The sequence below is a fragment of the Nycticebus coucang genome, chromosome 15 (genome assembly GCF_027406575.1).
Source record: "Nycticebus coucang isolate mNycCou1 chromosome 15, mNycCou1.pri, whole genome shotgun sequence".
Taxonomy (NCBI): Eukaryota; Metazoa; Chordata; class Mammalia; order Primates; family Lorisidae; genus Nycticebus; species Nycticebus coucang.
In genome coordinates this window covers 16889955-16917686 of record NC_069794.1, presented here as the reverse complement: position 1 = coordinate 16917686, position 27732 = coordinate 16889955, and the positions used below count along the sequence as shown (strand labels likewise).

At 44.4% G+C, this 27732-nt stretch overlaps 1 pseudogene; it reads left to right on the top strand.

Annotated features, from left to right (window-relative positions):
• The first annotated feature begins 6858 nt into the window (after positions 1-6858).
• LOC128567051 (uncharacterized) lies at positions 6859-6989 on the top strand (annotated as a pseudogene).
• Positions 6990-27732: the final 20743 nt, after the last annotated feature.

The following is a 27732-nucleotide window of genomic DNA, read 5'->3' as shown; positions in this document are numbered from 1 at the left end:
GTATGGTATTGGGCTGATGCTGGTGTTGGAACCACAGCCAAAAGGGAGGGCCCTGGACTGCTTCTGTCCATGCCACCTAGCAACAATCGAATCCCCACTGTCAACTGCTCCCAGGTCTCCTGTGGGAATATTTTCACTGTAGCCACTAGTGAGGCATGGGGGGCTGGGGCCCCCATTCTTCATTGTCTGAATCCTGACTTGAAAAGAAACATCTGCTGTCCTAGGGGTTTCTTGTTACCTATAGCCCTTTGCAATCTTGGGCAGTGTCCCTGAGGACACCTCAGAAGAACAAGAACAAGTAGAGAAGGAAAGGGGTGTTTATTAATTTGCCAGCAAATAATGAATATGGAAAACTTGTATCTTAAAGTATCACAATCCTATCAAAGCAGAATTATGGAGCTTTTAATGAAAAGATTTTTATCTTCAGGTTATTGCTATTTCACTACAGTTGATGGTTCTGATCCATGCCATCTCTGGAGAAGACAATCTTGTGATTTCTGCCTGGAAATTCTGTTCAGGAATCTCCTGTGGTACAAAGAACAAAGGACACTCCCCACTTTCTCTGGTTACTGGCCTTGGGTGGGGATGCAGGTTTTAATTCTCAAAAAGAGTGGGGAGTGGTTTGAAGAGACAACTGGTAAAACATTTTACCCCTTTTCAGGCCATTCCCTCCCTTACAAATATACACTTCCAATGTATTGATTTATGACTTTCCATGTAATTCCTTCCTCCCTAAAATGTATGAATCCAAACTGTTACCACTTGCTCAGGGCTTCTTGGGTGTAGCTCCAGGCCATGGTCACTCATACTTGGCTCAGAATAAATCTCTTTAAATTATTTTACACAGTTTAGGATCTTTTCCATTGACATGCTTTAAAGAGAGATCATATGTATATGAGGCATTGCAAGGGAGGTAGGGGCAGATTTTCTCAACCTCAGCACTAGGGCCATTGAGTCAAATAGAACAGATGGAATTTGAGAAACAAGAAGATAACTCAATAGCATCTAGATCAGGGGTTCTCAACCTTCCTAATGTCATGACCCTTTAATACAGTTCCTCATGTTGTGGTGACCCCCAACCATAAAATTACTTTCGTTGCTACTTCATAACTGTAATTTTGCTAATGTAAATATCTGATATGCAGGATGTATTTAGGCAATTCCTGTGAAAGGGTCATTCGACCCCCAAAGGTGTCACAACTCACAGATTGAGAACCACTGATCTAGATGGACAGAACCATCACAATGATCCAGTCCTCAACTTTTCTCTCCACTTCCCTTCTTCAACACTCCATCTGTTCTAAGAAAAGCATTTGACCAGTGCAGAGCAAGCCTGTAGTCCCAGCTTGAGACCAGAAGCTCAAGTCCAACTTGGGTAACACAGTAATATCCTGTCACTACCAAAAATTAGCTGGGTATGGGGACACTTACCTTTAATTCCAGCTATTGGAGAGGCTGAGGCAAAAGGATCACGTAAGCCCAGAATTTTGAGGTTGCAGTGAGCTATGATCACACCACTACACTCCAGCCTGTGTGATACAGTCAGACCTTGGCTCTAAAAAAGTATAAAAATAAGGCTTGGTGCCCGTAGCACAGTGGTTATGGTGCCAGCCACATACACTGAAATTGGCAGGTTTGAACTCAGCCCCGGCCAGCTAAAACAACAATGATGACTACAATAAAAAATAGCTGGGCATTGTGGCGGGTACCTGTAGTCCCAGCTACTTGGAAGGCTGAGGCAAGAGAATCACTTAAGCCCAAGAGTTGGGGATTGCTGTGAGCTATGATGCTTTGGCACTCTACAAAGAGCGACGTGTAAGACTCTGTCTCAATAAAAAAAAAAAAATTAAAAAGTATAAAAATAAAATAATTGACAAAACACTTTTTGTTACAGTTTTTGGCCAGGGCTAGGTTTGAACCCTCCACCTCTGGCATATGGGGCTGACACCCTACTCCTTTGAGCCACAGGCGACACACAACAAAACACATTTAAAAAAAAAAAAAGTTCATTTCTACTTTTCTATAGTTGTTGATGTACATTCTTGGAGAGTCAAATTCTAACCAAGGGATTAATTGACTATCAGCCAGACAGTGTGTTTGCAGGCTTATTATTTTTAACTTAATTTTTTTTTTTTTTTCGTAGAGACAGAGTCTCACTTTATGGTCCTCAGTGGAGTGCCATGGCATCACACAGCTCACAGCAACCTCCAACTCCTTGGCTTAAGTGATTCTCTTGCCTCAGCCTCCCGAGTAGCTGGGACTACAGGTGCCCGCCACAACGCCCGGCTATTTTTTGGATGCAGTTTGGCCGGGGCCGGGTTTGAACCCGCAACCCTCAGTATATGGGGCCGGAGCCTTACGGACTGAGCCACAGGCGCCGCCCATTTTTAACTTAATTTTTAATTAAATCATAACTATATACATTTATGGGGTACAAGATGATGATTTGAAATACAAGGTGCAATGTTTAAATCAAACTAATTAACATAACCATCACCTCACTTACTTATTTTTGTGGTAAGACATTTTTGAATAAGGGAAGTGTAGAGATTTGGACAGCAAATCCTGAGAAGTGATGGAGTAGAGAGAAGACTCTGGAATTAAGTTATAGAAGGCCAGTGGCCCACACCTGTAATCTCAGCATTTCAGAAGGCCTGGGCAGCAGGACTGCTTGGGGTTAGGAGTTCAAGTCCAACCTGGGTAACATAACAAGACCCTGACTCCACAAAAAGTACAAAAATTAGTCCCACCTAATCAGCAGCTCTGATGCTTTGGAACTCTCTGAGATAGGAGAAAAGTTTCAGCCCAAGAATTTAAGCTTGCAGTGAGCAATGACTGTTACCACTGCACTCCAGCCTGGGCAACAGATTAAGACTTAGTATAAAAAAAAAAAAGTCATTGGGTCCAGTAGCTCACACTTGTAATCCTAGCACTTTGGGAGGCCAAGGCAAGTGGATTGCTTGAGCTCAGGAGTTTGAGACCAAACTGAACAAGAATGAGACCCCATCTCTACTTAAACTAGAAAAACTAGCTGGGCATTCTGGCAGGTGCCTCTAGCCCCAGCTACTTAGAAAGCTGGGGCAGGAGGAGTGATTGAACCCAAGAGTCAGAGATTGCTGTGTGCTATGACACCACAGTACTCTACCCAGGGCAATAGAGTGAGATGCTGTCTCAAAAAAAAAAAAAGTCACTGCCAACAAGGCTGTACTGGTGAGGGCTACACTTGTCCTGTCTCCTCACAGTCAGCCTATCTTTAAAGGTTCCTTTACTTTCGTTTTACTATGCCTCCTCCTTGATTTTTTACACAAAGAATAACAATTCTCTGTCCCTTGTCTGCCAATGAGAACTATTATGAGGACTGGTGAGGTCCCAATTATGAGAACTCTTCCAATAAAAGATCCTGCCATTCTTTCTCTACCTATAGAATGCAGTTCTCTGTAAGAAAGGAAAGGTTGTGTTTTTCACCCCTATGAAGGAAAAATAGAAACCATAGCCCTTTTCAAATCAAAGTTTAGTTCCTGAATCAAAGTCACCTCCTGAGTCTGCTGCCAAGTCAATGAAAAGTCTTTGTTTGATTATCTAAAGCTATCAGAGTTCATAAAGGTCATCATTTCATTCATACTGAGTGGAAGAAAGTGTTCCTTCTCTGCTTCAGACGTGCTGCTGGAATTGAATGCTAAGTTTTCATCTCATTTCTATAGGCCCGTACTCTTTTATTCCTGACTTAATGAATATAGTCACTCAGAAGGTAGTGGTCAAGCCACAATCTATTTTAAATAAAAGTGTCATCATGTTCATAATCATGTAAGCGCATCAATACCAAAAACTGAACATCAGGGCGGCGCCTGTGGCTCAGTCGGTGGGGCGCTGGCCGCATATACCGAGGGTGGCGGGTTCAAACCCGGCCCCGGCCAAACTGCAACCAAAAAATAGCCGGGTGTTGTGGCGGGCACCTGTAGTCCCAGCTACTCAGGAGGCTGAGGTGAATCGCTTAAGCCCAGGAGTTGGAGGTTGCTGTGAGCTGTGTGAGGCCGCGGCACTCTACCGAGGGCCATAAAGTGAGACTGTCTCTTGAAAAAAAAAAAATTGAACATCAGTTCTTGTTTTCAGGATCAGAAGGCTGCCACATATCCATAGGCCTCCTGATTTCTCCCCTGGATGGAGGTGGCTGTGAATCGTGTGACAAATAACCCGGCCGGAACCCAATCGCACACATTCTCACTTCATAGTGAGCAGAGGACACTTTTGTTACCATAGATTCTAATTAATAAATGTATAAGAGATGACAGAAATTTAAGAACCACCTTGTGGCAAACATTACAGTAATAATAGTTGCAGGCAAGAATAGCTGCTAAGCTTAGTAAGCAAAAGTATAAAGACAAACAGGATATTTGCATAGAATCAGAGTATAACCCCACAAGATCCTTAATAAAGTCGAAGGGAAAATAGTAAGTTCACAGCAGAGAAATCTGTGGTGGGGTTAGTATCACCAATATTGAAACATATCACGAATCTTCTAATATGATATATTACCAGGACACAACATTATTTCTGTGATGTTGCCCAAAACTCATAACCTTGAACTAAATCATGCAAAAACATTAGATGAGCCCCCAAAGTGACTTTTGTTAAAAGAAAAACTTCAGATACATTAAGTGCAATGGAGGCTAATTACAGGACGTTTGGAGAATCTGGTAGCCCCGGAACCAGAATCTGCCTGGGGCTGTCACATGGTTGGACAGTTATTTATTTATTTATTTATTTATTTATTTATTTTGTGTGTGTGTGTGTGTGTGTGTGTGTGGTTTTTGGCCGGGATTGGGTTTGAACTCGCCACCTCTGGCATATGGGACCGGTGCCCTTCCCCTTTGAGCCACAGGTGCCGGTTGGACAGTATTTATGGCCAGAAAAAGGAAAGTGATATACAGAAAATCAAAGTGAGGCACAAGAACAGCTGGATTGGCAGGATCTTATATTGGACGAATTCCAAATCTCTTCTGAACATAGTTTGAACAGCTGCTAGTGATTGGCCGAAACTGTGATTGGAACAGGAGTAGATGACAGCCTGTTTATACGTCCAGTAAGTTACAGTTCATGATGTAGGGAGAAAACTTTAAGTCGAATTTGCAATATGTGAGCAGGCAGTGTTAGGTGTTGAGGGACCAGGTATCAGGTCTCCATGTTCCCAGTACAGAAGAATGGTTACTGGTACCAAGTAGACAGAATGAATGAGCAGAGCAACCAGGTGCGAGCTGGCAAAGCACCAAAGTTTTATTTATTATTTTTATTTTTACTTTTTTTTTGAGACAGAGTCTCACTAGGTCACCCTCGGTAGAGTGCCATGGTGTCACAGCCCACAGCAACCTCAAACTCTTGGGCTTAAGCGATTCTCTTGCCTCAGCCTCCCAGGTAGCTGGGACTACAGGTGCCCGCCACAATGCCCGGCTAAGCACCCACGTTTTATTACAGCACAGCACATTACAGAGAAGGAGCAGGCCAGGACACCGGGTTTGACAAGATTTCTCCTTTTATTCTGATTCCCTAATTTTATGTTAAGTGGGGGGTAGAATATTCAAGATTTTTCTTAGAAGAGGGTAGAGAATTCCTGGAATTAGGAACGCTTACCTTTTTTATCCTTGTAAGGCAATTTCCAGGGGTTGCCATGGTACTCGTAAACTGCCGTGCACTGGTGACTTTTATATTTTTTTAAAATTTCTTATTATCATAAAGGTGCATATGATTGGGTTACATTGTTTGTGTCAGTTAGATAAAGTCCAAGTTATAGCTGAACCCTTCACACAGGAAGCATATACATACCCCTACACTGTGCCCCTTGGTGAGAGCTTGATTTTTACATGTTAATGAGGGTAGGTCATTTAGGAACACTGTCACTTCGACTGTGCACATGCTCCAACAACTCTCTACAGAGGCCTTGAGGATATCTCTGCATTGCAGGTTCTCTACCTCTGATTGGTCAGTCGTTGGAGACCCTCTATTGTAGACTAAATATCTGGTCAGTCCTTAGGGACCCCTGGACATGTCATCTGTTCTTTCTTGAGAGTCCCCACCCTAGGGTCCTAATCAGGCTGTTCCCAAAACAACTCAAGTTGGTATGACAACTCTCTGGCCACCCTCACCTCTAGCTAAGAGTGGCCATGTGGCTATTTAATGTCCCAGGGTCTTTCTGGGACATTGATTAGCCTGTACCTCAGGCAACCCACCTGCAAGGTCCCACACTTTCTGGGCCTCCATCGGCTCCATTCCCATGACAATTCAGGCCAGCCTCACTCAAGCCAGTCCAAAATTACATCCACCATGCCCCCTACTCATGCCTAGCTAATGGCCTAGTGTAACAGCAGCTTTAGACTAAACTTAATTTGATACCTTCATATTGCCAGATTCAATCATCATTCCTCAATCTGCCAGTATTATATAATATTGTTAAGAAGTCATTCTTTTATTTTTCTTGAGACAGGGTCTCTCTCTGTGGCCCAGGCTGGGGTGCAGTGGTATCATCATAACTCATTGCAACCTTGGACTCCTAAACTCAAGTGATCCTTCTGCTTCAGCCTCCCAAGCAGCTGGAAACTGCTTGGGAGGCTGCACCACCATGCCAGGCTGCACCACCATGCCATGCACCACCATGCCAGGTCTAATTTTTCTTTTCGTTTCTTTCTTTTTTTTTTAAGAGACCGGGTCTTGCTATATTACTCAGGGTGGTCTTGAACTCCAAGCATCAAGTAATCTTCCCGCCTTAGCATCCTGAGCATTTCTGGCTACAGGAGTGCTGTAACAAAAGTAAGAGCCTGATAAAGGGCAAAATGTATTACAAATTATCTCTTAAAAATAGCTCCTCTTGTGCTCACTTGGGCAGCACACATTCTAAAATTGGAACGATACAGAGAAGATTAGCATGGCCCCTGCAGAGAAGATTAGCATGGCCCCTGCGCAAGGATGACATGCAAATTCGCGAAGCGTTCCACATTTAAAAAAAAAAAAAATAGCTCCTCTTTTGGGGACTTAAAACCTGCATTCCTGCCCAAGGCCAGTAATCAGGGAGCTAAGAGAATATCCTTTGTTCTTTGTACCACAGGAGTTGGCTCAAGGGAAGTGTATCAGAAGAAGTCAGGAATGATCTTCAACCAGGTTGCTATAGTTAAACACCCATAGCCCAAGGGTATTTGAAAAGTCCCTTGAAAAGCTCTGATCTCTGAAGGGAGAAGAATGGTACTTTAAGAGGATAGTCAGACATTCTCCTCATTTGTTGGCAAGTTAATAAACTTCTCTTTCCTTTTTCTCAAATCTTGTCCTTGTTCTTTGCTTGGCCCCAGGGACAAATACCAAACTTTCTTTTTTTTTTTTTGAGACAGAGCCTCAAGCTGTTGCCCTGGTTAGAGTGCTATGTCATCATAGCTCACAGCAACCTCAAACTCCTGGGCTCAAGTGAGTCTCCTGTCTCCGCTTCCCAAGTAGCTGGGACTACAGGTGCCCACCACAATGCCCGGCTATTTTTGGTTGCAGTCTCATTGTTGTTTGGCGGGCTGGGCTGGATTCGAACCCACCAGCTCAGATGTATGTGGCTGGCGCCTTAGCTGCTTGAGCCACAGGTGCCGAGCCCAAACTTTCAGTAACAAAGCCAACAGTTACATTCTCCTTCAAATCAGTAGGAATGAAAAAGGGGAGGACAAGCCCCCTGCTGTCATACTCACTTTAATGTAACCCTTTTGCTTATATTTCACTAGTGCGAATGGGTCACATGGCTCCTCTTAGCTGTAGGAGAGGGTAGCCAGGTGCCAAGTTGCACACAAAGACTCTATTATTATTGAATAAGGGAAGAACACACATTGGGAAATAACTAATAGACTCTTCTAGGAGTGGTCATTTTTTTTTTTTTTTTTGTATAGATAGACAGAGTCTCACTGTACCGCCCTGGGGTAGAGTGCCGTGGCGTCACACGGCTCACAGCAACCTCTAACTCTTGGGCTTACGCGATTCTCTTGCCTCAGCCTCCCAAGCAGCTGGGACTACAGGCGCACCACAACACCCGGCTATTTTTTTGTTGCAGTTTGGCCGGGGCTGGGTTTGAACCCGCCACCCTCGGCATATGGGGCCAGTGCCCTACTCACTGAGCCACAGGCGCCGCCCAGGAGTGGTCATTCTTATTACGCCCCCAGGGTAGTCAGTGGACCTGGAATAGAAATAGTGGATTATGGCAAGTGGAATCAGATGAGAACTCTAATAACGCTAATCACAGATACTGTTATAGATATTATTCTTTGCTAGAGAAAAGCTGTGCCGCCTTAGCTACCTGTTTGCAGCTACTGAGCTGGCACTTCATTCCTCTAACCCGATAAACAGAGAACATAACAGGCAGTCAGTTCTTTTTTTTTTTTTTTTTGGCCGGGGCTGGGTTTGAACCCGCCACCTCCGGCATATGGGACTGGCGCCCTACTCACTGAGCCACAGGCGCCGCCCAGGCAGTCAGTTCTTATCTGACAAGGTCATAGCCTCTCTTCATAATCTCGTAACAGTATGACACATTTTTTGCCACTGTTTTCAGAGGCCTTTATCGGTTCATTATGATGCAAGACTTTGGTCTGGTCCAATACCCAGATAATATCATGCTGATAGGACCTGGGAACAGGAAGAAACAGGCTGTGTGCAGAATGCTTATCTTAGGGAGAGGTGAATGGCTATGGTATTTATCAGCCACTTTGGGGAGTAGAACTGAAAGAGTTGATGAAAAACTCTTTTGTCCCTGTGGGCAAAAATTTGAGTGATAAAAATGTATCATTACCCATTTTGCCTAGAAGCATGGCCCGAGGTAAAGTTCTATGACATTTTCTTCCCTCCCTCCCTCCATCTCTCTCTTCCCTCTTTCCCTCTTTTTCTTTTTATGTTTGGACTTACTGATCTTACCTTGTACTCCATGACTGCTAAGCAGTTGGTCTTAAAGAAATCTATCAGGGCAGTGCCTGTGGCTCAAAGGAGTAAGGGCACTGGCCCCATATGCTGGAGGTGGTGGGTTCAAACCCAGCCCCAGCCAAAAACTGCAAAAAAAAAAAAAAAAAAAAAAGAAATCTATTGAAAATCTAGTCATGTCCTCAGTTAGAGGCACCATGCATGCGCTGCAGCATTTTTTTTTTTTTTTTTGAGACAGACTTTCACTCTGTTTGCCAGGCTAGAGTGCTCTGTGGCATCAGCTTAGCTCACAGCAACCTTAAACTCATGGGTTCAAGTGATCCTCTTGCCTCAGCCTCCTGTGTACCTGGAACTACTGGTACCAGCCACAGTATCTGGTTCTTTTTTTTATTTCTAGTAGAGCCAGGAGTCTTGCTCTTGCTTAGGCTAATCTCGAACTCCAGAGCTCAAGGGACCTTCCTGCCTCAGCCTCCCAGAGTGCTGGAATTACAGGCACGAGTCAGGTGCCAGGCCCAGGACAAATGGTTTGAGAAGGAAAAAGTTTATTAATTTGCTGGTAAATGAGGGGAGGGAGACCCCTGTCTAAATGCCATCATCCTGTACATTTGCCCTCAGTTCTAGACTATTTGTCCTTCAACTATAGTTAAGGTTTCTAATGTGCTCAGTCTTTGCAGAATATATAGCTGGTGACCTCTAGCCACCTGAGAGCCCCACCCACTCAGACGCACAAAGAACAAAAGAGTTAGTTCCCCTGCCCGTCTAGACCACCTACCCCAGGCAGGGATGGGATGCAGGTCTCAGGTCCCAAGAGTGGGGAAAGTTTTAAAGAGACAGAAAACCTTTTGTGATTTTTTTCCAGGCCATTCCCCACTCTCAAGTATATACTTCTTAGCAATGGGAGGAGGTGTCGCAGCCCCTAGTGGCCCCTATGGCCCTGGACTCGATCACCACAGGAAAGAACCAGGCGTGATGCAGATTAGAAGTACAAGCTTGCAGGAGGTAGGCTACCCTTGTTTGCAGAATAGCCCCGAGCAACCGCCTCAGTAGCCTTTTATTGACACAGAACCAGACTGGTGAGGGGAGTATTACATAATGATTGCGTGCCTAAGGATCACCATGGGCTCAGGCTCTTTCTCCGCAAGGAGCACCTGTGGACAAATCAGCTGAGGGTCCACCTCGCAGCTGCAAATCATCTTGCTTAGAGGTCGTCTGGCTCTTGGCATCCTCTACAAGGGGGAGCAGCTCCTCTGCTACAAAATGGGCGTGAGGCACAGAATCAGCAAACTGGTGTTGGCCTTATTGGAACACAGTTTTGAACTGTTAGTTGGCCACCTATCATTGGCTAAAACTTTTGAGTGGTACCAGAGCAGGTGGCAGCCTGTTTACACATCCAGTTGGGTTGCAGATCACTATGTGACACAGAACCTTAAAATAGGAAGCAGCTTTCTATTACACCTAATAATACCAAGCACTCTTCAAGATACCGGGGACACAGAAATAGATGAGAGAAACAGGATTCTTACTCTGATGGAATTTCTGTGCTAACAGGGAAAAACAGACATAGACAAGTAAACAAATGATACCTTCGGATAATGGGGAGCTGTGAAATAAACACAATAGAGGGGTCAGATAGTATATTCAGTTTCTGGGGCCACCAAAACAAAGTACTACAGACCGGGTGGCTTTAAAGAACAGAAATGTATTTTCTCATAGTTCTGGAGGCTGGAAGTCAGAAATCAAAGCTTCAGGGAAATACCCTCCTTTGCTCCTTTCTAACTTCTGGGGGTTGCCAGTGTTGGGGAGAAGGGAAAGCTTCCCCTTCGCCCCGAGAAGGTTCACTGAAAAGTCAACCCACAATAAAGCACATTAATAAGAGAAAAGCTAACAAATCTATCTCAATGCATATCTGTGAGAGCCCTCAGAAATGAAGATTTAACCCCTCAGTGAGGTTTCTGTAGAGGGTGTCCCCAAACTCGTTTCTCGGCTTTTAAGCCCCTACTCCTGAGGATGTCTCAGAAGTCTTCATACACAGGAAGAATCGCATAACATCAGACATCTTGGAACGTGTGGGAGAGAAGGCTTCCTCTGTGTGTGTGTGTGTGTGTTTGTGTGTGTGTAGAAAGAGGTGGCCACCACGTGGAGAATATTTTGTAAAATTTTGCAATGAATATTTTGTAAATAAAGGTGCATTTAGCTCCAATGTCCTATTTTCTCCATGTATGGTGACATTTGGGACACTTTGTAGTTGTGGGCTGATTTTAAAAATACAGGTGGGAATATAAGGTAGAAATAACATTGCTTGTGTGTTGGCAAACTATCTTGAAGATTCCATGAATTATGCATTCTTCAATACTTGAAACACAGCTGGGTGGACCTGTGGGTTTTTTGTTCTTGAGACAGAGTCTCAAGCTGTCGCCCTGGGTAGAGTGCCTTGGCGTCACAGCTCACAGCAACCCCAAACTCGTGGGCTTAAGCGATTCTCTTGCCTCAGCCTCCCAAGTAGCTGGGACTACAGGCACCCACCACAACACCCAGCTATTTTTTGTTGTTGCAATTGTCATTGTTGTTTTAGCTGACCCAGGCTGGATTCCAACCTGCCAGCCTCAGTACAAGTGGCCAGCGCCCTACCCACTGAACTTTGGGCCACCTGGACCTGTGTTTCTAAAAGGGCCAAAGGTCCTCACTGCTTGGATTAACACTGGGCTGAGGACTAAAGAAACCCTCACCTCTGTTTGCAAAGACCTTTCTGTGTCAGGATCCTCTGCTGAGGAGTTCAAAGTCCTGCCTGCCTTCCTAATCCTGCCTGTATTTGCTTTTCTACCTTCCAGACCTGTTTTTGTCCTGATAAAAACCCCGGAAGTTCTGGTCAGCCAGCCCACAGTTTGCTCAGGCAACTATGGAGGGCTTTCTGGAATTGCTGGTTGTGGGACACTCTGTGTCCCACTTGAAAATATCCAGGTGGTGGTGGGAGGGTTAATGAGGCTCAAACCCCACCTCCCCCAACATACTCCTCTCTGGCAAGTTGATTATTAGTTCTTTGGAGAAGCTGATGGCAGAGAATAGCTCTGAAAAGCTGTCCTTTGGGGTTTTTTTAATTTATGTATATTTTAGAAAGTGCCTAATGACCTAAAAGCTATCCTTTTGTAAAGCAAATTGATATCTACAAAGGAAATTTTCCTCAGTAAAGGCACCTGCACCAGGGAGAAAGCTGTTTCTAAGGCAACTTTTATCACCTGCAAGACTTTTATCTCGGGCGGTGCCTATGGCTCAGTCACTAAGGCAACGGCCCCATATGCCGAGGGTGGCAGGTTCAAACTGCGAAGGCCCCTGCCAAATTGCAACAGAAAAATAGCTGGGCATTGTGGCAGGCACCTGTAGTCCCAGCTGCTCCGGAGGCTGAGATGCCACCGAGGGCCATAATGTGAGACTCTGTCTCTACAAAAAAAAAAAAAAAAAAAGACCTTTATCTGCCTAATAAGGCAACCTTTATTCACTTTACATTTCCTCCCCTCACTCTCCCACAATCTGTCTCCACCCCCAGCCCCAGCATCCACCTCCCCCCAATTCTCAAGACACCATTCCTCTTCGCAGTTCAGGATGTCATGTAAGTGTCAATCCTCTGGTCCTTCTTTGAGACTCATGTTTGTGGGACTCCTGATCACACACATGTAATTAAAATGGTTTTACTCTTGTTAATCTGTTGCATATGGGTTCAATTCATAGCCCAGGCAGGGGTCCTCAAACTTTTTAAACAGGGGACCAGTTCACTATCTCTCAGACCATTGGAGGGCCGGACTATAGTTAAAAAAAAAAAGTATGAACAAATTTCTATGCACACTGCACATATCTTATTTTGAAGTAAAAATACAAAACGGGAACACATACAATTCACATCGCTTCATGTGGCCCACGGGCCGTAGTTTGAGGACCCCTGGGAGTCTCATTCTGTTGCCCAGGCTACAGTGCAGTGGCCTTGTCATAGCTCGCTACAGCCCCAGCTCCTGGGGTCATGCCATTCTCCTGCCTCAGCCTCCTGAGTAGCTGAGACTACAGGCATGGGCCACTGTGCTCAGCTAGACAGGCTGAGTTTTGAACTCCTGGTCTCTAGTGATCCTCCTATCTTGGCCTCCCAAAGTACTGGAATTATAGGCCACTGTGGCCTATTTCTCTGGTTTTTATTTTGTTGCTGTTCTTCCAGGTATAAGGGTAAATCCAGTATCTGTTATTCCATCTTGATGGGAAGCAGAAATCCATCGAAGTTATACTTTTAAAAATTAAATTTTATTCAAAGGTGATAATAGGCAAAAATTAGTTTCCAAAAAAATTTTGGAAAGTGAATCATCAGGCTTCAATATATCTTTCTTCTAAACCCTGAACTTTAAAATGTATGACACATTTAAGACAGGGTAGTAACCTTGTATGAGAAATATTAAAGATTACTGAGAGCTGAGCATGGTGGTGTGTGCCTGTAGTCTCAGCTACAAGAGAGGCTGAGGCAGGAAGATCCCTTAAGCCCAGGAGTTTGAGACTAGCCTGGGTAACATAGCAAGACCTATCTCTAAAACAATTAAAAAAAAATTTTGTAAAGAAAAGATTATTCAGGGCAGCGCCTGTGGCTCAGTGAGTAGGGTGCCGGCCCCACATGCTGAGGGTGGCGGGTTCAAACCCAGCCCTGGCCAAACTGCAACAAAAAAATAGCCAGGTGTTGTGGCTGGCGCCTGTAGTCCCAGCTACTCGGGAGGCTGAGTCAAGAGAATCGCATAAGCCCAAGAGTTAGAGGTTGCTGTGAGCCGTGTGACGCCATGGCACTCTACCCGAGGGCGGTACAGTGAGACTCTGTCTCTACAAAAAAAAAAAAAAAAGAAAAGATTATTCAAAATCTGAATTAATGAGGCCAAGCACAGTAGCTCACACCTGTAATCTTTGCACTCTGGGAGGCCGAGGCAGGTAGATTGCTTGAGCTCAGGAGTTTAAGACTAGCCGGAGAAAGACCAAGACCCCATCTCTACTAAAAATACAAATGGGGAGGGGGGAGGAGACAAGATGGCTGAATGAAGCCAGCTTTCCACAGAGGCTCCCGTCCAGAAGGAGAATTAAAGGACAGAAATTTAGCAAGTAACCTGGAAGATTAGAGCAGCACCAAGAGAGAAGGTTGAAGAATGCACATCAATGCTGCTGAGGCAAGCTGCGATCCCAAGGATAGAAACAAAAGGTACAAAATCCATCACCAAGCGGATGGGAGTCCCCTCCCCCATGAGAATGGCTCGGAGTACCCCATAAACAAATGAGCACAGTTCAAAAGTCCTCCCATTAGGGCGGCACCTGTGGTTCAGTGAGTAGGGCACCGGCCCCATATGCTGAGGGTGGCGGGTTCAAACCCAGCCCTGGCCAAACTGCAACAAAAAAAAAATAGCTGGGCGTTATGGCGGGCGCCTGTGGTCCCAGCTGCCCGGGAGGCTGAGCAAGAGAATCGCATAAGCCCAAAGAGTTAGAGGTTGCTGTGACCCGTGTGACGCCATGGCACTCTACCCGAAGGCGGTACAGTGAGACTCTTGTCTCTACAAAAAAAAAAAAAAAAGAAGAAGAAAAAAAAGTCCTCCCATTATACTCCATGGGAGAGACCCTCTAAAACTGGACCTACTTCCCCTACTAGGGTGCAATGGCACTCTGCTGCCAGGCATAAAACTGTATAAAACTGTATATATTCTCTACCTGCAATTCTGAACTCCCAGCACTCCCCCCCACTCTCACTCTGAGGTCTCGAGGCCTGTCCCTCAGGAGTCCTGATTCTTGGGTGACTTCTCAAGGGGTGTGGACAGGGCCTGGACTGTAGCTGTCAGTGCTGATTCTGCAGCACAAGAGTGAGGAGAGGACAGCTGGCTGAGAGGGAGCTACACCGGAGTGGCAGTGCCCCAAGGTGCAGAACAGCAGCCATTTTTGGCAACAATAGGGCTCACCCCTGGATATTCTGGAGTCACACCCCCTGTCTCTCTGGGCAACCAGAAGAGGCTGGGCATCTTCTCAGCTGGCAACCAACAGCAGAAGATCTGGGACGGAAATGCAGGCCCTGTGAGTAAAGGGTTTACCTGAGGTGGTACCGGCCTGGGTGGAGCGCGGGACTAGAAAATGCACACGCAGTGCCAACTGAGTCCCAGGGTGGGACTGACACAGAGGTCCGCTTTACTGAGCCTAAGACACACCCCACCCCCTGGGGATCATCTGCCTAGACAAAGGCGGGCAGGAGGCTAGGACTTATAGCTAACGGTGCTGCGAACACAAACCTGCAGTTGCAAAGACAGAGCCTGAGGTTCAGGTTCTGTGAACTTAAAACAGCTTCTCTTCTGCAGGAAATTTAGCCAGGACAGAAACAAATTCTGCAAAGTTGTTCTGTTAAGTCAGTAATATCAATCAGGGGCAGGGCTGGAACTGAGTTAACACCCCCCCCACACCAGCCTCCATCAAGCCCCAAAGGGTGTCAGGCCTCATCTCCCCCTGCAAGATAGAGGCAGAGAGCAGCGGCCTGGCTGAGGAGACATAGATTTCTTTGTGATTCAGCTGAGACTTCAACCCAGAGTAACTGTTTCACTAGGATTGGACAGAGATCAGCTGAAAACAAGACAGAGACACTTAGCCCCACCACACCAAATAGGTCCCCAGTTTCTCAGGCCGTAGCACTGTATGGGTCCTCGGCAAAGCTCCAGGGAAAAAGTCAAATGGTGTAAAATAATCATGGGGCGGAATCAGCAGAAAAACATTGGTAACATGAATAACCAGAGCAGATCAACCCCCCCAAGGAAAGATATGGCAGATGTAACTGAAGATCCCATTCATAAACAGATAGCCAAGATGTCAGAAATCGAATTCAGAATTTGGATTGCAAAAAAGATTAATAGAATGGAGGAAAATTTGGAATTAGAAATTCGAGGAGCAATTCAAAAGTTGGAATTAGAAATTCGAGGAGAAATTCAAAAGTTGTCTCAAGAATTTAATGAATTTAAAGCAAGCAAACAGCCCTCAGAATGGGAAAAGATATTCGCAGGTTATGTCTCCGACAAAGGTTTAATAACCAGAATCCACAGAGAACTCAAACGTATAAGCAAGAAAAGAACAAGTGATCCCATCGCAGGCTGGGCAAGGGACTTGAAGAGAAACTTCTCTGAAGAAGACAGGCGCACAGCCTACAGACATATGAAAAAATGCTCATCATCCTTAATCATCAGAGAAATGCAAATCAAAACTACTTTGAGATATCATCTAACTCCAGTAAGATTAGCCCATATCACAAAATCCCAAGACCAGAGATGTTGGCGCGAATGTGGAGAAAAGGGAACACTTCTACACTGCTGGTGGGAATACAAATTAATACATTCCTTTTGGAAAGATGTTTGGAGAACACTTAGAGATCTAAAACTAGATCTGCCATTCAATCCTATAATTCGACTACTAGGTATATACCCAGAAGACCAAAAATCACATTATAATAAAGATATTTGTACCAGAATGTTTATTGCATCCCAATTCATAATTGCTAAGTCATGGAAAAAGCCCAAGTGCCCATCGATCCACGAATGCATTAATAAATTGTGGTACGTGTACACCATGGAATATTATTCAGCCTTAAAGAAACATGGAGACTTTACCTCTTTCATGTTTACATGGATGGAGCTGGAACATATTCTTCTTAGTAAAGTATCTCAAGAATGGAAGAAAAAGTATGCAATGTACTCATGGCTCTACTTTGAAACTAATTTATGGCTCTTATATGAAAGCTATAACTCAGTTATAACCTAAGAATATGGGGAAGAGGGAGAGGGAGAGGAGGGAGGGGGGAGGATGGGCAAAGGGAGGGTGATTGGTGAGATTACACCTATGGTGCATCTTACAGGGGTACATGTGAAACTTAGTAAATGTAGAATATAAATGTCTTAACACAATAACTAAGAAAATGCCAGGAAGGCTATGTTAACCAGTGTGATGAAAATATGTCAAATGCCCTATAAAACCAGTGTATGGTGCCCCATGATCATATACAGCTATGATTTAATAAAAAATAAATAAAAATAGAAAAAACTAGCCAGGCATAGTGTCAGGTGCCTGTAGTACCAGCTACTGGGGAGGCTGAGGCAAGAGGACTGCTCAAGCCTAAGAGTGTGAGCTTGCTGTGAGCTATGATGATGCTACAGCACTCTATCCAGGGGAACAGAGTGAGACTTCGTCAAAAAAAAAAAAAAAAAAAATCTTGATTAATGAGTAGCTGGATAAGCCAGAATAAATTGCATTGAACTTTCCAAACACATTTTTTATTTTGGGGGTTGGGGGGGTGGGCACCAGCCACATGCTCTGGGCTGATGACTTTGAACCCGGCCCAGGCCTGCTAAACAAACAAACAAATAAAAAACTAGCCAGGCATTGTGGTGGGCACCTGTAGTCCCAGCTACTCAGGGGGCTGCTTCAAGAGAATCACTTGAGCCCGAGAGTTTGAGGTTGCTGTGAGCTATGATGCCACAGCACATAGGTGACAAAGTAAAACTATCTCAATTAAAATATATATATATATATTGCTATGAGCAATCTTTATAATGATACTCCAAAATATATCTTTTTCTCCATTTTAGAGAGAAAGAAACAAAGATACAGAGAGTTTAAGAAACTTGTCCAAAGTGACACAATTATTAGGAACAGAGCTGGGATTCAAACCCACTTTGGAATAAATCCCAAGCCCCCACTTTCTCCTGCATTATACCACCTTCATGTTAAGTACCACCCTCAACCTAAAGGCTACTGATACTTTAGAATTTACAAGTGAAAGGATATTAGAATCACTGGGTGAGAAAGCTGAGCATGAGGAACTTGTCTACAAACTACCCAGCTAGCAGAGAAGGGCAAGAAACTGAGAAGTGACTCTTCGGTTCATGGATGTTCTGGTTTGGAGTCAAGGACCTGTACTGTTCGCTGGAGCTTTTTCAGTCAACCCACTTAACCCTGGACAAGTCATTTAATGTTTCTGGTTTTACTTTCTCCCATCTCTAGCTGCAAACACAAATCTGCTCAGTTGCATTGCTTTGAGAATAAAATGTGCTTACCCTTCCACTTTAAAAACTGCATTCTTTTTCCAAATGATGAAATCATTATTCTGTACTGTTCAATTGACACCAATGTCCTAGGCCTCACCTCAAAGGTTAATATTTAACATTTTTTTATTGCCCCTGCCATTTGTAGGAGTTAAATCGTGGACATTGTCCCTGTATTGACTGAGCAAATAAAAGCAGAGCCCACGAGGTAGGACCAATTGTGCCATATTATTAATAATCGAAAACTGAGTAAATATAAACAAGGAAGAATTGAGGCTTTTCTTTCCCAAACAAACAAAAAACTCTGCTACTTTGATTTTAGTAATCCATTTTAGACTTGCTCCCTGCTAGCCATTTATTACTTTGTGGGTTCTGTTACTTAATTTGTTTGAAATCTATAATCGTAGGCCTCAGGGGTCAAAGAGATGACCGACCGGACATATAAACTCACTTCTCCATCGTCCCTCCGGCACCATGTCCTTTAAGATCACAGGGCTGGGAAGGGAACGTTATTGATGGCTTTTGTCTGCAGAGCTTGAAATCCCACTGGGGTGAAATCCCACTGGGGCAACAGTATAAACTTGTAGGAAGATAAATAAACACATGCTAAGCACCGAAAGCTGGCAGAGACATAAAGCACGGGAGCAGCTTGCATGGAGGAGCCGCCTGCATGGCCTCCCTGTTGGGAGACAGATGGTTTCAGACTACAATGGGATCTGCTTCATCAAGTCCAAGTACAAATATAGTCATACCACTTTCATTTTTCCATCAAAAACGTTTGAGTCCCTTCACTCTTCATTAACCAGAAGTCCACATCCACGCCCCCAGCTCCTGCTGCAGTGCAAAAAAACCATGTGCTTTGCCGACTGAGTCTGATCAGACACAGCTGCCAGTTCTCCCCCTGCTAGATGCTATCACCTGGGACCGTGGGAAGTAGGACCACAGAGTGTGACTGCCAGAGCTGCTCCAGGTCTCTCCCGGACTCCACAGTCCACCTCCACTAAAGGTGTGTCCATCGTGCTCCAGCATTGCCCCCAAAGCACATCACCAGAGTGGCTGGAACGTGGCATGCTCCAGAGCTCCTCAGGTCCTCGCACAGAGCCAGGTCGCCAGAGCAGAGTCTTCTTTCCTTTCTTTTCCTTTCTTTTTTTTTTTGAGAGAGAGTCTCACTATGTCACCCTCGGTAGAGTGCTATGGCATCACAGCTCACAGCAACCTCAAACTCTTGGGCTCAAATGATCCTCTTGCCTCAGCCTCCCGAATAGCTGGAACTACAGGTGCCCAACACAACACCTGGCTATTTTTAGAGACGAGGCCTGGCTCAGGCTGGTCTCGTGAGTTCAGGCAATCCACCTGCCTTGGCCTCCCAGAGTGCTGGGATTACAGGCGTGAGCCACTGCTCCTGGCCTATCAATAGCAGTTTAAACAAAGCTGAAAAGTGAATTAGTAAATTGGAAGAGAAAATAGGCAGATTACAACACAGAGAAATGATGAGATGAAAAGTTTTTAAAAATGAGTAAGAGAAAAGGAGAATAGAATGTGTGAACCTGAATGAAAAGTTAGGGACCATAGTGAAGAAAAGTAAGAGCCTATATACCAATACCTTAAAAAGGACATTAAGGGCAGCGCCTGTGGCTCAACAGAGTCGGGCACTGGCCCCATATGCCGGAGGTGGCAGGTTCAAACCCAGCCCTGGCCAAAAACTACAAAAAAAAAAAAAAAAAAAGGACGGGCAGCGCCTGTGGCTCAAGGAGTAGGGCGCCGGTCCCATATGCCGGAGGTGGCGGGTTCAAACCCAGCCCCGGCCAAAAAAAAAGGACATTAAGTTATTGTAAATAGAATGGATAATATATAATACGTATAATATATGTATAATACTCACCAATCATAAAAATAATTTTCAGATTGGACAAGAAAACATTATTGAAATACACGCTATTTAAGCCAGGTACAGTGGCTCACACCTGTAATTCTAGCACCCTGGGAGGCTGAGGCGGATGGATTGCTTGAGCTCAGGAGTTTGAGACCAGCCAGAGAAAGAGCAAGGCCTCCTCTCTAAAAATAGCTGGACATTGTGGCAGACGCCTGTAATCCCAGCTACTTGGGAGGCTGAGGCAAGAAGATCTCTTGGGCCTAAGAGATGAAGGTTGCTGAGAGCTATGACACCAAGGTACTCTACCCAGTGTGACATAGACTCTATTTCCAAAAAAATCAGAAAAGAAATGTATGCTATTTATAAGCAATCCACTCAAAGGATAATGAAATAAAATGAAGGAAAATTCTATACCAGGAAAATATTTTCCCAAATAAAATTGTAGTAATGGTTTTAAATTTGTGCACTAGGTCAGGTGTGGTGACTCACACTTGTGATCTTAGCATGTTGGGAGAATGAGGAGCTTGAGGCCAGAAATTCCAGATCAGCCTGGGCAACATAACAGACTCTACTCTATAAAATAACTGGCATGTGCCTATAGTCCCAGCTACCTGGGAGGCTGAATTAGGAGGATCAGGATTGCCTGAGCCTGGGAGTTGGAGGTTGCAGTGAGCTATGATGATGCAACTATACTCCAGCCTGGGTGACAGAGCAAGACCCTGTCTCAATAAATAAATAGTTAGGGACTGAATGTTTGTGTCCTCCCCAAAATTTATATGTTGAAGCCCTAACACCCAATGTGACTATATTTGGAGATGGGAACTTTATAGTTGTAACTAAGGTTAAATGAGGTCCCAAGAGTTAGGTCCTAATTTGATAAGATTCGCATCCTCGTAAGAAGAAGAAGAGAGACCAGAGTGCTCCTTCTCTCTCTCTCCCTCCTCATTCACAGAAATAAGGCCACGTAAGGAAAGACCACACAAGGACAGACAGAGAAGCAGCTGTCTACAAGCCAGGAAGAGATGCCTCACCAGAAACCAACCACGCTGGCCACCCTGATCTCAAGCATCCAGCCTCCAAAATTATGAGAAAATAAAAGTTCTGTTGAAAGTTTACCTGATTCTAACAATAGATTAGAAAAACCATTCAATAATACTCAACACTAATCTATTATCAAGTCTCTCCATCCATCCAAAAACGTAATCTGTGGTTAGGAAATAAATTCTTAACTTATTAAAGGGAACTTACAAGAAACCTGTATCAAACACCATCTCTAGTGGTTAGAAAAGAGAAGATGTCTCTTCAAAATCAGGAACTAGAGGATGGCCATCATCCGCGCTCTATTGAATATCTCCATCGTTTTGAATAGCATGGGGCTGTAAATCTTTAATGCAGGGAAGACTTACTGAACCCTCAGTATAGATACAACTATGCTTTGACAAGAAGAAAAAGGGATCCAAAAGGAAAAAGTGGAATCCAAGAAGCAACAAGAAGGAACAAACATCCATAAAAGTATTTATCCGAACATGAAGGAGCAAGCTAAAAAAATTAAAAGAGAGCGAGAGAGGGAGAGAAGGAGGGAGGGAGAAAGGAAGGGAGTTCAACATTTTAGAAATGTGGGCAGGAACACAATCACATTTTAATTTTAAACCTTAGGCAATATATTTCACTTACTATTTTGTTTTCAACAAACATTTGTTCATATCCAATCACAGGAACTCTCTCTTTGTATTATAGAAATTTTCTTTTTTTTTTTTGTAGAGACAGAGTCTCACTTTACTGCCCTCGGTAGAGTGCCATGGTGTCACACGGCTCACAGCAACTTCCAGCTCTTGGGCTTATATGATTCTCCTGCCTCAGCCTCCCGAGCAGCTGGGACTACAGGCGCCCGCCACAACACCCAGCTATTTTTTTGTTGCAGTTTGACGGGGCTGGGTTTGAACCCACCACCCTCAGTATATGGGGCCGGCGCCCTGCTCACTGAGCCACAGGTGCCGCCCAACAATTATTAACATTCTGTCCATCCTGTTTTATTAATCACTCCACATTTATATTTAACGCAAATACCAGATACATGTAATTTCACCCTTAGATATTTTAGTATGTGTCTCTAAGAGATGAAACTTAAAATGGCTAGGCACTATGGCTCACACCTATAATCCTAGCACTCTGGGAGGTCAAGGTGGGAGGATCTCTCAAGTTTAGGAGTTTGAGACCAGCCTGAACAAGAACAAGATCCTGTCTCTACTAAAAACAGAAACATTAGCTGGGTATCATGGTAGGCACCAGTAGTCTCAGCTACTCTGTAAGCTAAGGTAGGAGGCTTGCTTGAACCTAGGATTTGAGGTTGCTGTGGGCTAGGCTGAGGCCATGGCACTCTAGCCTGGGCCTCAGCGTGAACCTCTATCTAAAAAAAAAAAACAAAAACAAGAAACAGAACTTAAAAAGAATAACCACAGTAAAATATCACATCTAATAATCAGTGTAACATCATCTACTACCCATTATCCTGGAGCTAATATGGGCAGAGGCAAATACCATATATATAGATATGCACAAACACAGATATGTATATTTATAAATATATGTGTTCAATACTACATATATTCTCAAGAATATCTTGAGAAACTTTTGTTAGATGCCTGCTAAATTTCTTTCTTTTTTTTTTTTTTGAGACAAAGTCTCACTTTGTTCCCCTTGGTACAGTGCTGTGGCATCATAGCTCTCAGCAACTTCACACTCTTGGGCTCAGGTGATCCTCTTGCCTCATTTTTTCATTTTTAGTAGAGATGGGGGTCTCATTTTTGCTCAGGCTGGTCTCAAACCTGTGAACTCAAGCAATCCACCTGCCTTGGCCTCCCAGAGTGCTGGGATTATAGCATCAACTGTAATCAACTACCGTACCCACTTTGCTAAAATCTTAATATAGAATCTCACTACAGTTTTTTTCTAGTCCATCAGCTTTTTAAGCAAATGCATTAACGTGCCGATGTATTTATTTATTTATTGAGCCCACAAGGTTATCCCAAAGACTTCCTTTTCCTAATCTTCAAAAGCCATCAGTTTAATGATGCACACTGGAAATTTACATGATGAGAGTTTCTGGAAAGATTCTTTTCTTCTCTATTAAACATTGGAAAAATACCTTCAGTCTTATCTTGATACCACTCTTTTTCTTTCCTTACTGATATGCAGTTGCTTAATCAGACAGCTTTCCACCCGACATTTTAAATTGAACAATTGATACTAATTTGGAATGGCCGCCTGGTAGAAGGGCTGCACCATAGGCAACATGTCACAATTTGGCGGTGGGGGGGGAGATAGGGGTTACGGGGGAGGGGGGTTTGTCTTTGTTGCACACTTCATACCCTAAGCCCTATTTATTTATTTAGAAACAAATTCTCATTCTGTTGCCCCAGGCTAAGTGCTGTAGGGTCAGTCTAGCTCACAACAACCTCATAACCTTAAACTCCAGGGCTCAAGGGATCCTCCTGCCTCAGCCTCCCTAGTAGCTCCCACCACAATGCCCTCCTATTTTTAGAGATGAGGACTTACTCTTGTTCAGGCTGATCTCTGAACTCCTGAGCTCAGATAATCCACCTGCCTCTGCCTCCCAGTGTGCTAGTATGAACAAGTGTGAGTCACCTTGCTCGGCCTCAAGGAATGTACTTTAAACCACATGTAAGTTTGCTTTAGAATAATTGTGAGTCTGAGCTAGAACTCTGGAGAAGACCTGAATGCAGTTGAGCACAAGCCCAAGGTCACAACACCAGGGCAGATGGGGATAGAAGAGCTGAGAGGATGGCAGATGGAGGCAGCGGGAGGTCAGCCGGGAGCACTGGAAACTCTCATTCACACTCTTTTTATCATCTTCTCTGTGTCTTGGACGTGAGCCTGCCCAGACACAGAGCGCTGGTTATGGAGGCAGAGCAAGCTTCCTCTTTGCTTCAGGCTGACTCTTCAGGCAAGGGGATGGGAGATTCCCTCTATCTCTGTAGAACAAGGGTAAGGATGGATTCCTCAAAGTTAAGCATAGGCCTTGGAGAGTTTCTTTTCTCCATTTTGCTGCACCTGCCAAAACTGTCCTTGACAGGTCCTTCTGGACCCTGAGGTCAAGTTCTTCATTTGTTTGAGTCTCTTCCCTGGGGAGCATCACTGTTCAGATTTTTTTTTTTTTTTCAGACGAAATGAATGATTTATTAAGGGATGGCTGGTGCTCGCTCAGGCACAGCAGTCCAGATTTTTCTTTAACTTCATTTCTCCATGAGAAGTCCCTATACCCTGCCAAATTCTCCAAGAGTCAACCTGGGCAAAGACCAAAGTGGATCTTTAGTTAATTCTGTCCTTTTCATATTCCTTATTTATCACTGAAGTCAAGATCTCTTTTCCATATAGAAATCGGAAGCTCTGTTATTATGAATGAAAACAGAAAGGGCTTGTTAACAACACCAGTTCTTAATGACCTGTTCTTTATTTTATTGCTTGGCAAGCTTTCCTGAAAAAGAAGAAAAAAGACATCTCTAGAAAAGGGGAAAAAACCTAGTTCTCTCAAAAGCCCTGACATGTATTTGGCTGTGAATGCTGGTCTTCTTGGGCATGAAATCATCTGCGCTACTCGCTTTACACTGGCTGAGCTCAGGATAAGGCACCACGGGGACTGGCAGGTGCTTTAAGTGGACAGAATGTAATGCCCACACCTTGTTTTCTTCCTGCTAGTTGATATTTTCTTTGCTACCTATAAAGTGTCTTATCTAGGGTTTCTGGAGAGTCTCCACAGATTTATTTTTTTCTGTTCCTTTGTAAAAAACAAAACAAACAAAAAACTGTAATAAAATTACATCATGTATAAATTTCCATTTTAGCCATTTTTAAGTATATGTTTCAGTACATTTGCTGGTTGGGCAACCCACCATCACTATCCAGCTCCAGAACTTTTCTTTTCTTTTTTGAGGCAGAGTCTCACTATGTTGCCCTGGGTAGAATGCTGTGGTATCACAGCTCACAGCAACCTCAAACTCTTGGTCTAAAGTGATTCTCTTGCTTCAGCTTCCCAAGTAGCTGGGATTACAGGCGTCCACCACAATGCCCAGCTATCTCTTTTTTGTTGTAGTTGTCATTGTTGTTTAGCTGGCCTGGGCTGGGTTCAAACTTGCCAACCTGGGTGTACGTGGTGATGCCCTAGCTGCTGAACTACAGGCACTGAGCCCCCGCTGTGGTTTTGATTTGCATTTCCCTGATGAGTAGTTGAGCATCTTTTCATATGCTTGTTTGGCCATTTATCTGTCATCCTCAGATTTTTACATCAACCCCTGAGTTTTCCTGAGCTTTTCTCTTGTCCTTCACTTTCATACATCCATACTAACAACAGATGAATTTGTTAATGAAAAAATCATTCTTGGCTCGGTGCCAGTAACACAGTGCTTACAGTGCCAGTTTGAACCCAGCCCAGGCCAACTAAACAACTGCAGCAAAAAATTGCCAGGTGTTGTGGCGCGCACCTATAGTCCCAGCTATTTGTGAGGCTGAGGCAAGAGAATCGCTTAAGCCCAAGAGTTGGAGGTTGCTGTGAGCTATGATGACACAGCACTCTCTTGAGGGCAATATAATGAGACTCTGTCTCAAAACAAACAAACAAACAAAGTACTCGTTCTTATCAAGGTTAGCAAGAGACATGAAGATTAATAAAAAAGCATGTTTGAGAGGGGAGCTAGTAAAAGAAGGCAAGTCAAAAAGGTTGGAAAGCAGAGAGTATAGCAGCAGAAACAGAAGGATCAGCAAAGCAGAATGGGAGGTGACAGAGAGGGACACTGGCCACCATGTCCCCAAGAAAATTCTGATGCTGAAGTCTTTGTCAATACCTGTGTCACCTCCAAGCACCTGAAGAGCAGAATTCCCACCCTCTGCTGTCATCACAACTCTATATAAATCTTGTGACCAGCTGGTTAGAAATAAGTTAGGCCTGAAGTCCTGGGCTCACTCAAGATATGCAGGTGTCATTCCCAAACTGCCCAATACACTCTCCGGTGTGATCCAGTTCCATCCTCATCATTCCCAAACCCAACCATTGGAGCTCCTGGAATACCCACTCTATGTCCAGGGAACATTTGTACTCACCCACCTTTTCTCTTGCAGAACCCCCCAGCCCTTTTCCAGGACAAGCGCTTCCCCCATAAGCCTCTCAATAGAGTCTCTTTATTTTCACTCACATACCTGGTAGGCTCGGCACCCTTCCCCCTGCCCTCTAGACTTTTCTCCCTTTCCTTGTTGCAAAATGATGCCAGCTCCCTTATGCTCAACCCATCAGCCCATATGCCCTCTACCATTCCTGCCTTCTGTATCAAGTGACTGAGTCACCCACATTCTGTAACCTTTTTGTGCTAGCCTGTCCTATTCCTAACCCTCTTGGTTATGCAACAGTCACCTCCACCCCATCCATCTAAGTCACCTATCCCATGGCTAAACCTTGACTCTTGTAACCTCCAGCAAGTCCGACACCTCCTCTCCAATCCCATCTTCTCCCTGTGGTTAGTCAGCTCCAGGATGCTCAAGGAAACAGCTCTGGAGCCCCATGGAGACTACTGTCTAGGGATCCCATCATCTCATTATCCAGTGTCCTGCAAGGACGCCCCAGCCCAGTGCTGTAACCAATCCTTGACAAACACTCTCAACTTTCTCTTTATCCCTAATCCTAAATAACAGCAAGCCTGTCTTGTCTGTTTCTCCAGCTGAGCATCACTGCAGAACTGGCCCACATGCGCTCACTGACCTTATTTAGAGTCAGGATCACAAACTTCACATGGACTATAAGTAGCCAGAAATCATAACACGTTTTGCTAATAAGTTCACTCTCCTGCTCCCTAAAATAACTCTCTCAGGTCTTCTCTTCTCCAGCCTTCACACACACCTCCAGCCTTGCCGTACCCCCTTTTCATGACGTCTGTGACTCACACTGGAAAACTCTGATATTACCATGATCTCCTGCACGTGCCTGCTGCTTAAGCTTCATTCTGAGTGTGGTTAGTAACGTGCCTCCTCCCAGGCACAGGGGTTCAACCTTGATTTGGGGAGTGTGAGGAGCCCTGTGGGGAGACAGGTTCACATGCAGGCACCAAGATACACTCTGCTTGGTCTCCAGAAGTTGCACAGCCTCAGATCTCAACACCCCTGCCAGGGTCATCACCACAGCCCCTAGATCCATGCATTGCCTGGGCACTTTCATTCCTGGGCCTTGCCACCCTCCCTCCCTCTCTCTCTCCATGTATCATTGCTCTTTTCGACTGATCACAAGGTTTAAGTGAACCATGAGGGCAGAGACCCCTGACTCTGAAGATGAGTGAAGGTTCTATTCTTTTCCTTACACTGCTGTAACAAAGTACCAAAAATGTAGATGGCTTAAGACAACAGATACTGATCTCACAGTTCTTTCTGGGGGCTCCAAGCCTGAAATCTGGGTGTCAGCAGCAACATGCCCTACTGAAGCCTCCAGGAGAGGATCCTTGCCTCATCCAGTCCTGGGCAGCCATAGTGTGGCCGCATTGCCGGGTCTCTGCCTGCCCCTTCACGTGGTCATCTTCTTCCATCATAATCTTTGAGACACACCACCCCCCCATGGGTATGCACCTGTTGAAAGTGATTCCCTAAAGTATAATTTACCAATTTTATTGTTTTTTAATGGATTATACATTTTTATTTATTTTTGTTAAGGTAAGTATAGAACAGGGGGTGGACACAAGATGGCTGACTGAAGCCAGCTTTCCACTGAGGCTCCCATCCAGAAGGAGAATTAAAGGACAGAAATTTAGCAAGTAACCTGGCAGATTAGAGTTGTGCCAAGAGAGAAGGTTGAAGAACACATATCAACCCTGC